The sequence below is a fragment of the Macrobrachium nipponense genome, chromosome 1 (genome assembly GCF_015104395.2).
Source record: "Macrobrachium nipponense isolate FS-2020 chromosome 1, ASM1510439v2, whole genome shotgun sequence".
Taxonomy (NCBI): domain Eukaryota; kingdom Metazoa; phylum Arthropoda; class Malacostraca; order Decapoda; family Palaemonidae; genus Macrobrachium; species Macrobrachium nipponense.
In genome coordinates, this window is record NC_087200.1 from 145389773 (window position 1) to 145401877 (window position 12105).

At 34.3% G+C, this 12105-nt stretch overlaps 1 protein-coding gene across 1 annotated transcript in view; it reads right to left on the reverse strand.

The window, feature by feature from the left end:
• The window catches only part of LOC135219718 (cytochrome b-245 chaperone 1-like), a 291532-nt gene that overhangs the window by 2779 nt on the left and 276648 nt on the right, over positions 1-12105 (reverse strand). Inside the window, exon 9 of the mRNA XM_064256716.1 lies at positions 1-1606. This exon is cut by the window's left edge and continues 2779 nt beyond it. The gene's annotated coding sequence lies outside the window, so the exon portion shown is untranslated. The remainder of the gene's footprint in view (positions 1607-12105) is intronic.

The window sequence follows — 12105 nt, forward strand, 5'->3', positions numbered from 1 at the left end:
ACTCTCAAAAACTGTTAATCTCTCTCTCTCTCCTTTATAATTGAGAATGTGAGCAACATTCCTGGATCCTAACGCAATATTACCTTGGCAGCCATGTGCTCAAGTTGTAATAAAGTACATTAAGGTGAATTAAACCTGTTGTCCTTGATGCCAACCCTGACTACAAAATCATAGAGCCATGGATGAGCTTCACAATTTCAGAGGCTGGAAATACATTACAACAGAAACAATAGCTCTGGATACTGCATGCTGTAAGTTATCATAGAGCCAGTCATTAACTCCAAAGGCTTCCAAAGTAATGATGTGGAAGCAAATAAGATTTTGCATGTTGCAAGGGAAGTTGTTGATGGGAAAGGTTTAATGATGACACTGAAGTACACCTAGAAGAACACAGAGAGACACTTAATGAAACTAAAAATGCTCATGAAATTCACTATAGATGGTGATGATGCATTACATTTATAAGAGGCACAGCCATGTTTGGATACTTGAACATTTTTCAGAAGTGCTGGAGGATACAATTTTACTCCAACTCTTTCCTTTGTGACTCCAACTCTTCCCTTTACGAGGTACAGGTGAAATGAGTCTCGTCCACTCTTCAATCTTAATGTTTATTACATCTAGGTCTTCACTCAAACTGTTTTATTGATCCTTTTATGAAATAAAGCCTTTATATCACTCCTGAGAGAACAACATGCCTTCAAACATTCCACCCCTTCTTTCCACGGATTGCCACAAATCTCACCACCTAACCAAGACTGCACTGCACACAACACTATCACCAATCACTGTTGTCATGATCTTACACAAAGGCAGTCCTCGGTTATCGACAGACTCAGTTAATGGCGATCTGGTTTCATGTTGCTTGTCTAGCGCCATAAAATCAGCGATTTATGGGGCCATAATGGGCCGAGTTTCAATGATTGGCGACATAAGATGCTGATAATAGAGTTATGATGCCATAGCATACCTAACAGAGGTGCCATTAACAGGTTATCAGTACCAATAACTTAATATCAGCGCCATAAATTGGTTAAGGGAAGTTTTCGCTTCTAAGCATCCAGCCAAGAATGGAAACCCCCGCCGATAGCCAGGGACTACCTGTATTGAAGTGAGAGACAATTTACATTTTCTCTATAAATTAATATCTAGTACTGTATTTATTCAGTTTCTCTTTCAACTCATTAAAACAAAAATGATCTGTTAATCTTAAAAAAATGACCGTCATTGTTAAAAAAGTATTCCTTAAACCCAAGGGAAATTAAAATGAAATGGATTCCGAGATGTGCTGGGAGTTGTACAATTGACCTCCTTAAGCCAAGGACCAACTATATTTATTTAACTTTTCAATAGTGACAAATAATCTTGGAATAATCCACGAAGGTTTTCATCATTTTGTTATGTTTCTTAACCAATAGCCTATTGTCTCAAGGAAAGTAAAAATAGTTCCAGTCTGAATTGTTTAAAAGTAGTAATCCGTTAAGGAGCTGAAAACATTGTACTCCATCAAATCCTAAGGAAGCATCTTGACTCCAGTTCTAGGCTGAATTGCTGCTCAAACAAGTTGAAAGCTTGGTCTGGATATGGCCAAGCCCTCCCTGCATATCTGATGACAAAAAAGAAGAAAGCATAAAACTACAAATATGCTTAATTTTATGAGTACCTAAAAGTGCTAACTGAAAAACACAGCAAACAAGGTTTATTTAAAATACCACTGGATTTTGCATACTGGCATGTTATGCAAATAAAAGGCAAGGTGTTTTGGCACACATGTTGTATAATGATACAGCATTATCAGTAAAAAAAAGCTGCCACTTCTTGACATCTAAATAAATATAGAAATCTAATTTTTTTAGCCTAATGCAACTCTAAGATTGAAAGGGATTAAGGTGTTGTCAGTTTAAAAAGAAAAAGAAAAAAATAGTAATGTAGTAGGGTGAAGATCAAAAGAGACCAATAATAACCTAGTGTTATCTTACACAACAACCTAGACCAGATGACAATTCAGGCAGAAAGTAAACAAGATGGAAGACTGATAGAGAAAACTCATTTTATGTCTAATGCCATAACATCAAGATCTGACACAAATCTTCAGAAAGGAGATGATTTTAGCTTATGCTAACATTTTTAACAATCACTAATATGTAACTATTTTTCCAGAATTCAGACCCTTTGCACTGAAGCCAGTTGGACATTATCTAAAAATTGCACCCAGACATTTTCTACTCCCAATTAAATATAAAATTATAAATAGTTGCAGTACTTAAAGAAGAACTTCCAAGAACTTTAAAAATAATTTCAGTTCTGTTTCCATCCTGTACTAATATTGTTGAAAAGTTCAGTTTTATATAAAAACACTTAGAATATTACAGATTTAATACTATGTACACAAATATAAAGATAGAACACCTCAAATTATTAATAATATGTCTATTAACATATAAGTACTAAACCTCAAAATCTACATTATTTTCAACTCTTGTGATTCTGTTCACTATTAATCTGGATATTCCAACAAAAGTAAAACTACTCATTGTGATGCACATCTTTAGTAGGATGCATAGAAGTACAGTACTACTTACTGTCCCTAAATATGAATGACTTTCTGCAGTACTACATATTTCAATCCACATACAAAACCACCAAACTTTCTGAGAAGTACATACCAGTAAAAAAGGATCAAATACTTTAGAAGTTAAATTCGAATGGTAAGGCACTAATGAGCTAGAAATAATGCATATTTATTTGAAAGATAAATATACACCAATAAATCTGCTCCAGAAATGCAAAAAATGAAAGCATTAATCCACATACAATAGAGCCTTGGATCTTGATGCTAATCCGTACCAGAAGAAGCGATGAGATGCGATTTAACAGATCCGAACTCATTTTTCCCATAAGAAATAACTGGAAATGGATTAATCTGTTCTTGAACACCAGTTATTACCTTTCAAATAAATATACATTATTTATACAAAATATTACAATTAAATAAGTTCAGTGTTACATAACATAATGTATGATACATTTTTTTCATTTTTAAATATATACTGTATAAAAATAACAGGCATATGTACGCCCAATGCAGCTGTATTATAGATGGTCGACTGAGCGCCATAGGCTATAGGGGAGGTACATAGTTTATACTGTATGAGGTAGGCACAAAAACTGTTGCTAATTATAACACATTGAAAATCAAGCCTAATTATTACAGCAAATTAATAAAATATTTAAAAAAAAAAGCCAAATTATGTCTGTTATCACATACTTAAAAAAAACTGCCTATGTTACATCAGCAGCTAGTGGCATGAGCAGATGTAGGCAAATCACATCACTGCCCTGGTGGCCTGTCACGGTAATATTGTTTATGTTCAGAATTAATTTATGGTAAATGTCATAGAGTCTACTGGAATACTCTATACAAATGTAATGTTAGTTAGGGAAAATAACAGATATAAAGAGGGAGTGAGAGAGGGATTCACTGATAGAGAGAGAGAGAGAGAGAGAGAGAGAGAGAGAGAGAGAGAGAGAGAGAGAGAGAGAAGTGCTTGTCATAATAATCCAAACAAGCAAAGTGTTTATCGTACTGGCGGCAATTAGATAAATAAATTTCTTGCTTTCTGATAAGGCTATTGAAAAAAACCTTTAACCTCCCACCGGAACCTGGGCAGTTCCAGTGACGTCAGTAATCACGTCCAACAAAGGAAAATAGGGTGGTACTTTGAAAGTCATCACTAATCACCTACCAATAATGAAGACCAAAAGGCGATGACAGAAAAAGACCTTCCTACTAAGGGGAGGGACTTCTTTGAAAAGAGGTCGAGAGAAGAAGCAGACAAGCAGAGAACAAAAGAGAAGAAGAGAAGCAACAGAACATCCATATGGTGAGGTGGTGTGAATCACCAGCTGTGAGGGAGAAAGGCTTCAAACATCAACACTTCGCCTCAACAGCTTAGTATAATCTAAATTGTTTATTCTTCTACTTGTGTATGTATCGCTAGTGTGAATGGCATAAGAAAATCTTTGCTGTGTCTTTCTAAGCATCCTGAGACAATTTCTAAAATAGAATTACTAGTACAAGAATCCTGAGAGTATCCAGAGAATCTACAAATCTACAATAAATATAGGAAGATACATAACAAATAGAAAGCCATTACACTGGCAAACAATAAAAGACTACATTACAAAGATTACAATTGAAAAGGAACAAATATCAAAGTTCCTTACAAAATGTGGCAGCGCTAAAGAATCCCAAGAAAGACATAACAAGAAAGTGTGAATCATACAAAAATAACAAAGGACAAATCATAACAGACGGCGAAGTGCGAGCTCAAGAATTTGGAAACAAAGGTGAATCATAACAAGTGAAAGGAGAGTTACAACAGACAGCGGGAAACATCAAAGAAAACATTCCCGCTTACAGACATCAACAATTACAGAAGCTGAAAACATAGCAGCAGGCAGTGAAATAAAAATTATAAACATTATTGCTTAAGAAATCCCATGGCTAAGAAACATTATTCCCAAAGATTAAACAACCATTTCAAGTCAATATGAAACGGCAAACATCACAGCGTAAACAGCAGCATCAACACACACAGGCAGATCATTATACACAATCTGCTAAAACAGATGAGTACATTTCACACATGATTAAAAATTCCCGTTAAACGGATGAGTACACTTCACATGTACAAAAAAAATTCCTGTTACAATCATCATTACTGTTAAATCTAAGATTGTTGACAGTGTTATCAAACAATCAAACCCGAGAAATACAATGAAGCAAACTCAAGTGTTGGTCGTGAATGGAAAAAAGTGAAGAAATTCAAGAGAAAAAGTGATAATGAACAACAGTTAAAACCAAATAAGAGAAAAGTATGTTGTGTATACAAATTTTTGTATTCTCTCTCTTGAAATTAAAATTTTTTTTTAATAGATGTTTAATAGATAAGATATATTTAATACTATGCATGATTATTTTGATGAATTGTTGTTGATATGTTTTTAATAGATAGGTACATACATATACTTAATACCAAGCAAAAATCTTTTGATGAATTGTTGAATACTGTTAGAAATAGCCCATACCATTTACGACCGACACCAGACAGAAGTAGCTGAATTCACGAATAACATTAACTCAAGAAAATAATAATACTACTAACACATTTCATTACGCAAGCCACTGTTTCTGTGGAAGAGTGGATAAGTCAAATCCTGACAAAAATAGATTAGAATCTTACTCTGTGAACCAGTGGTTAGCTGATGCAGACAGTTACATATCTACAGGGGGAATAACAAATGAAAGAGCTCAAAGTAATGAATCCTTGTTTCTCATTAGTTCAGAAAGAGGTGATGCACACAGAACTTTGAATTCAGTGAAATTCAGTAAAATAACCACACATGCTGAATTTAAACGAATTTATTTATCAATTTGGGAACCAGGAAGTCATTGTGATGTATAATATTAACAAATTTCTTGCACAACCTTTTGATGAAGAGTCAATAGCAAATCTTCAAACAATATCAAAGAATCAATACACTGAGTAGTGAATGATTTAAAAAAAACTAGTATCACAAGAAGGAAGAATGATTTCGGTAATGACAAAGATTATTTAGTTAAGGCATGTTTTGAATTATTTGTCACTTGAAACCATGTATAATGTACTTGGAGAAAAAGAAAAGAAAGCTTTCAAAAGGGTTAAAATTGATCCAAAGAATGACAGCCTTACAGCATTAATATCAATGAGACAAGAAATCCAAAAGAAAGAGATAGACTTTTCTAAGGAATTTGTAGGGATAACAGAAGCTCAAAATGACAGGAAGAGCAGATATAAAATATTCATATAAAAGAAGTAGCAAGTATACGTAATGATAATTCCAGACAGTTAGGGAATCGACAAACTTTCTTTCAACGGAAATATGTGCAAAATAAAAGGAAAATGTGGAATCCAACCCAGAAAGGAAGACAGAATCAAACAAGGAATGGTCTGCCTGTAAGATATAATAACGGTCAATATTCAAATACGAATAATTCAAAGTCAATGAATAATCAAGTTCAAGGAGCTAGATAAAAAACATGTGAAAACTGTGGGTATACCAGTCATTCTACTAACGAATGCAGAAAGCCTAGAATCTGTGCAGTTGCAAATAGGTCGGGCATTTAATTAAAAACCGTTGGTTCAAAACTATGGAAGCCAATAGATTGTCAATAATAGTAACATTCACCCATATACAAATACATAATTAAGTCAATGACAATTAAATCCTTTACAGAGAAAGTAAAGTAAGTCACTTCAGGGCGATGAAAGAGATAAAGGAGAAACAGTTACAATAGAAAATGAAGGTTCATCCACATTTTCTTATTTACTACCTACCAAAGAAGAAGGAATAAGATGAAAGGATCTGCCTATTGTAAAGATTCCAATAAATGGAAAGACATGTACTATACCCATTGATTCAGGTAGTTACTGTAAATATAATTGATAAAATAACTTTAACCAGATATCTATGCATTGCATAAACTCAGATTCAGAGTCAAAGTAGAATAATAAAGGGAATGGCAGGAAAACAGATTAAAGGTCTAGGGAATGTGAAACTAGAAGTAGATATTTTAACACACAAATTCATTGAAAGTGTTCTAGTTTTAGAAGACAAATATTTTCCCGCACAAGTATTAGTATTCTTGTTTAATAATTTAAGGAGGAGAGGGAATAATATTAAATAGTAGTGAAGGAAAGATTAGCCTGAAACAGGATAATCAGAAAAGCGTATGTTTTACGCTTGATGAAGAAAAGTCTCACCCAAATCTAATCAATTTGTCTGAGACAGTGTCAACAAGCGAGACAGACATACAGGAAGAGCAGATAAGTAACAAGAACAAGCAAGATAAGGTGGAAACAGATGAAAAAGGGGAATTTCCACAGTTAGAAAACTGAATTGTTGAGATGTACACATACAGATGATATATACTTCGATATAAACAATTACTCAGATGTAAATAATTACTCGGATATTAATCATTGTTATGACCAAAACACTGAATCTAACGAAAATCAAGGCATCTATACCTATAGTAACGTAGTAATGAGTTGTGAAAATGAAAGGAAAATAATAAATGAAGTACGTATTGTTCTTAAATAAAATAGATAAATCAAATATAAATAGTATAATAGAAGTAAGAGAAGAAACCACTGGAGATACAGGACTTTGTTATTTTTCAGACATACAAGAAGAACACGAAATATGTTGTGTTAGCACAGCTGATGATAATAAAGCAAAATTTTTACTTAATAGAGGAGTAACTTTATATCAAAAATGTTTTTAAAAAATTTATGTGTGATCAAAGGCAGAATGGGTAATTCACTAGTCCATATGAATGGTGATAACTGCGAAGTCTATGTCCAAAATTACTCAGATAACAGACTAACATTATTTGTGGGCATTATCTTTTTGCATAAGAATTCCTATTAACAATCTTTTACTAACAGTAGAAAGAAAAATATTTTTCTCTTTAAATGGCTAAAACTCTAAAAGTAAATCTGGAAGTGAATGAAACAGATTTTCCAGAAAATAGAAACAAGTTAATTCAGTTGCTAGAAAAATACAGAAATGTAATAGCTATAGGAGATAAACTAGGAAGAACAATGTTCTACAACATAAAATTTTGTTAGATGATGAAGCCAAATCATTTTTCATTCCTAATTACATATTACCAATAAGCCAGAGACCTATAGTTGACAATTTGATAGAGGAAATTAAAAAGAGATGGAGTAGTAATTCCTTCTAAATCTCCATATAATTCTCAATAGTTACTCGTTACAAAGAAAGATGGCAGTTGGAAACTTGTAATAGGCTATAGAAAGTTAAACTTGAACACAGTTCCAGACAGAATGCCAATGCCGGTAATTCAAGAAATATTGGCTCAATTAGGAGGGGCCAAAATATTTTCATTCTTAGATTTGCTTAGTGGATATTGACAAGTACCTCTCGATCGAAGAATCAAAACAATTCACAGCCTTCAGCACACAAAAAGAACATTTACAGTTTGAAGTAATGCCATTTGGACTCACATCAGCCCCCATTAACTTTTGTCAGACTAATGTTACAAATTCTAGGAGATATGGAAAATGTTGCAGTATACTGGAATGATGTTATCATTTTTTGCAAAGACTTAGAAAGCCATCTCAGAACATTAGAAATAACCTAGAGAGATTAAAAATTGCAGGACTAAAAATAAAATTAAAGACATGTCAATTCATGATGAAATCATTACTACAATATTTGGGTCATGTAACTAGTGAAGACGGACTGCGCATGCAAGCCGTTAAAATAAAGGCAATAATTGACTAATCAGCTCCCACTAACTTGAAAGCATTAAGAAGGTTTCTATGTGTCGCAAAAAGGACAGATCCCCTTTTAGCACCAAACCTTCCGCAACATCAGGTTACAGCAGGAAAGAAGGAGAAAACAGACTGGTGAGCGTAACTTCGTGTCTGCGTAATTTGTTATACTAATGTGAGCTTAGTGATGACCAGACTAAACAGAGGGATGAAGAGAATGTGTACTATTGAAATATTACTCTTTTATATCGAAGAATAACTAAATTACCTAATGTATATGATTTAACAAACAAGGGAGTCGCACTAGGCGAATATCCTTAAAATTACGAGACCCCAGAAAGTGTGTCAGGTTTAAATATACTGCCTCATTGATCCTGAGATAACACGTAAGAATTATACTTATTTCTCTCTCTTAAAATGAAATATTAAAAATGAGGTGTAACACACTAGCTCCTATCTTGGTGTCACCAAGTTGATGTGCAAGCAAACTCTCTAGATAAAGTGATTTTTCCTAGGGAGTTTGGTTGTGTAGAGGTAAGGCGAACACTCTTCTCCTCTGATAGCCGGGTTTCTTGCCTAGAACTATGTGTAACATGTGATTCTTTATCCACAGACATCCGTGTCATTATTGGGTTCACTTAATCAATTATTGTGTCGAAGTGTTAATTATTGTCATGGTATTGATATCAGCTAGAATTTGTGTTAATGTTTCAGGTGATTCAATTTAATTTTTTCGTGGTTAAGGTACTTGTGAAATTTCAGTGTGTGACGAGCAAATGATAGCTGGGAACGTAGAGTTGTAATGGCATGAGTTTGATTTAATAGTCGTTGTTATTATGTTACTTAGTTTATTTTTGTATTAAAACATCAAAAGCCCTTCGTATCTTTCCAATCCCTCACCTGTGTGGCAGCAGTTTTGTCATCTGATCTTACTATCGGCTCACACCATCAGAGTCTAAAAGTGTAAGTCACTGAAAATCACGACACTATGTATGGTAGGTTATTATATATCTTTTATAAAAGGTTTTGCTGCTATGGTCAAACCTTTGACAGAACTAACCAAAATGGATGTAAAATATGAATGGAAAGATGAACAAGAAACAACCTTTCAAACAGTAAAGAGCAAAATGACCAGGAACCCTGTTTTAGTCTACCCAGATTTTTCCAGATTTTATTTGGCTTGTGATGCCTCAAGTACAGGGTTAGGAGCTGTATTGTTACAAAAGGCCAAAACTAGGATGGGGGCAGTATATTATGCTAGTAGAGTTTTAAGTCAAGCAGAAAGACATTACTAAAGTACAACAGCAAGAGAATGTTTAGCTTTATATTGGAGTTTAAAGAAGTTCAGGCATAAACTTTTGGGTCATAAAGTTAATGTGCTTACTGATCTTGAGAATCACTGCCCACAAAGTCATCCAGAGATGGAATAGAAAAGGAGGTGAACCTGTCATCCTGCACAGAGGGATTCTGGGTCTTAGCCACGAATTCCGAGACAAATTCGAAGGACACTGACCCCCAAACCCTGGTGTACTTCACATCAAAGCTTAGGCAATGAAGCTCCCCACTCTCTTCGAAGAAGCCAAGGCCAGGAGGAAAATTGTTTTGAGTGTCAAGTTCCTGTCTGATGAACAACGTAGTCAACATAAGGGTAACATAAATCTTAATGCCCCCCTTGAAAAATATCCATCAGAATTAAATCCATTCCAAGTAGTAACTATGGACTTTTTAGGTTCATTTCCCAATACTATTAGAGAAAATATGCAAATATTAGTCTTCTTAGACTAACACGATATGTAGAAATAATACAAGTACAAAACAGAGATACAGCCACAGTGGCAGAAGCTCTTAAATCTAGAATTATCACGACATTCATGCCCACAAAGTCTTTTTTCTGATAATGCTGCTGAATTTACTAGTGATCTTTTGAAGAAAATATGTGAATTTTATTAATAAATGTCAAACAACCACTTATAAGCCCAGTTCTTATGGAGCAGTAGAATGAACTAATCATAAAATAAATGATATCCTGAAAACTTTAGTGAGTTCACAGACAGAAGATTGGGATATAGTGCTAAAAGACGTACAATTCACATTAAATAATACTGTAAATGAGACAATAGGAGAATCTCCACATTATTTGCTATACAGCTGTCAAAAGAGACTACCTAACACATTACTACACGATGCAACACCACCCAGACATATTTATAACTATGATGATTATGTTGCATAGGAAACCAGACGTACTTATGAGATAATCATGAAAACAAGGGCTAAACTAAAAGAGGTCCCTGAGACTCATGCCAAATATTATAATAAAAAAGCCATCAAACCAGACATTACAGTGGGTACCCAGAATCACCTTCAAGAAGGACCAAATGTAAAGGTTTCTCCTAAGTTCAACGAACCATAAAGAATTGCAGAATTGCTGAAATTAAACAAATATAGAGTAATTAATGTAAGTGATTTAAAGGAAAAATAGTCCACTGGAATCACATAAAAGTCGCAAAGGCAGACCCATGGTCCACTGAATTTATAGAAAACATAAGACAAGAGAAAGCTGTAGAAGACAATGAGTTGGTGGTAAAAAAGGGATATAATCTCTGAAAATGATGGAGTTAGAAATAAATGTAAATGAAAAAAGTGTTAGATTGGTGTTGGACTGAAAATACTATAGGAATAAAACACTTATTGAAACTTATATAAAGAGAATCTAATAAAAGTCAATTCTTACAAATCCAAAGTGTGACTCATCATAACCTTTGTGATAACCGGACTCATCTCTTCAGAGGTGGAGATCAGAAAATGATCATTGTTAAAAAGACATGGAAATATCAAAATGATCAGGGACTTAGGGATCATTTCTATCAACATAACAACAGTGTTAAATAGTGAAGAAACCCTAAGGAAACTCCAAACAGACATAAAGTCAATAATACAGAAGGGTGACAATAATAGTGTTATAACTTTGTTAGAAAAATCAAACACAGACATAGAAAATACAGTAAATAAGAGGTCAAAGAGATCCCCCTTACCCTTCATTGGAACTGCTTTGAACACATTATTTGGAGTTGCCACCGAAGCAAATGAAGAGAATGAAAAAGAAAGAATAGACAGACTTAAAAAATGGGCACAGAAAAAGGCGCAGTGATAAATATAGTGATTAACTCACACAATCAGAATGCAGAACAAATAGAAAAACTTAAAATTTTTATAAATCAAGTCAATCACAATATAACAAAGGAACTAAACAAATTGGAAAACATACAGTTTTTAAATACATTCACCCAAGAAGGTAAAGTGATATTGCAAAAACATAAGAACACATTAAATGCCATTCTGCTTGCTTATAAAAGGGATTTTGACAAAGGAAAAATCTATTTCTGGGCAAGGGTCCGTGTCGCCCAGTGAAATAATCTCTTAAGTTCATTATTTCTAGGTAAATGATACTAACATTACCAGAGAAAAACAAAAATAGGGGGATGTCAGAGTATCTGACTCGCTCACCCTAAATCAAAAGAGGGTGTCGGTATGGTACTGGGGCGAGTGAGACCACTACCACGGACCTCTTGTCATTTAGAATTCTCCTTCATCAAAATCCCCCTCCCGAGAGAGCTGGTACACAGCCGGCGTCGGCAACTACTACTACAGACTCCCCCACGCCGACAGCAGCGGCTCTCATGGCCATCCTTGAAGTTAGAGACCAATCTTGGGTGCAAGGGTGGGAGATAAACAGGGGGGGATTTCACTGGGCGACACG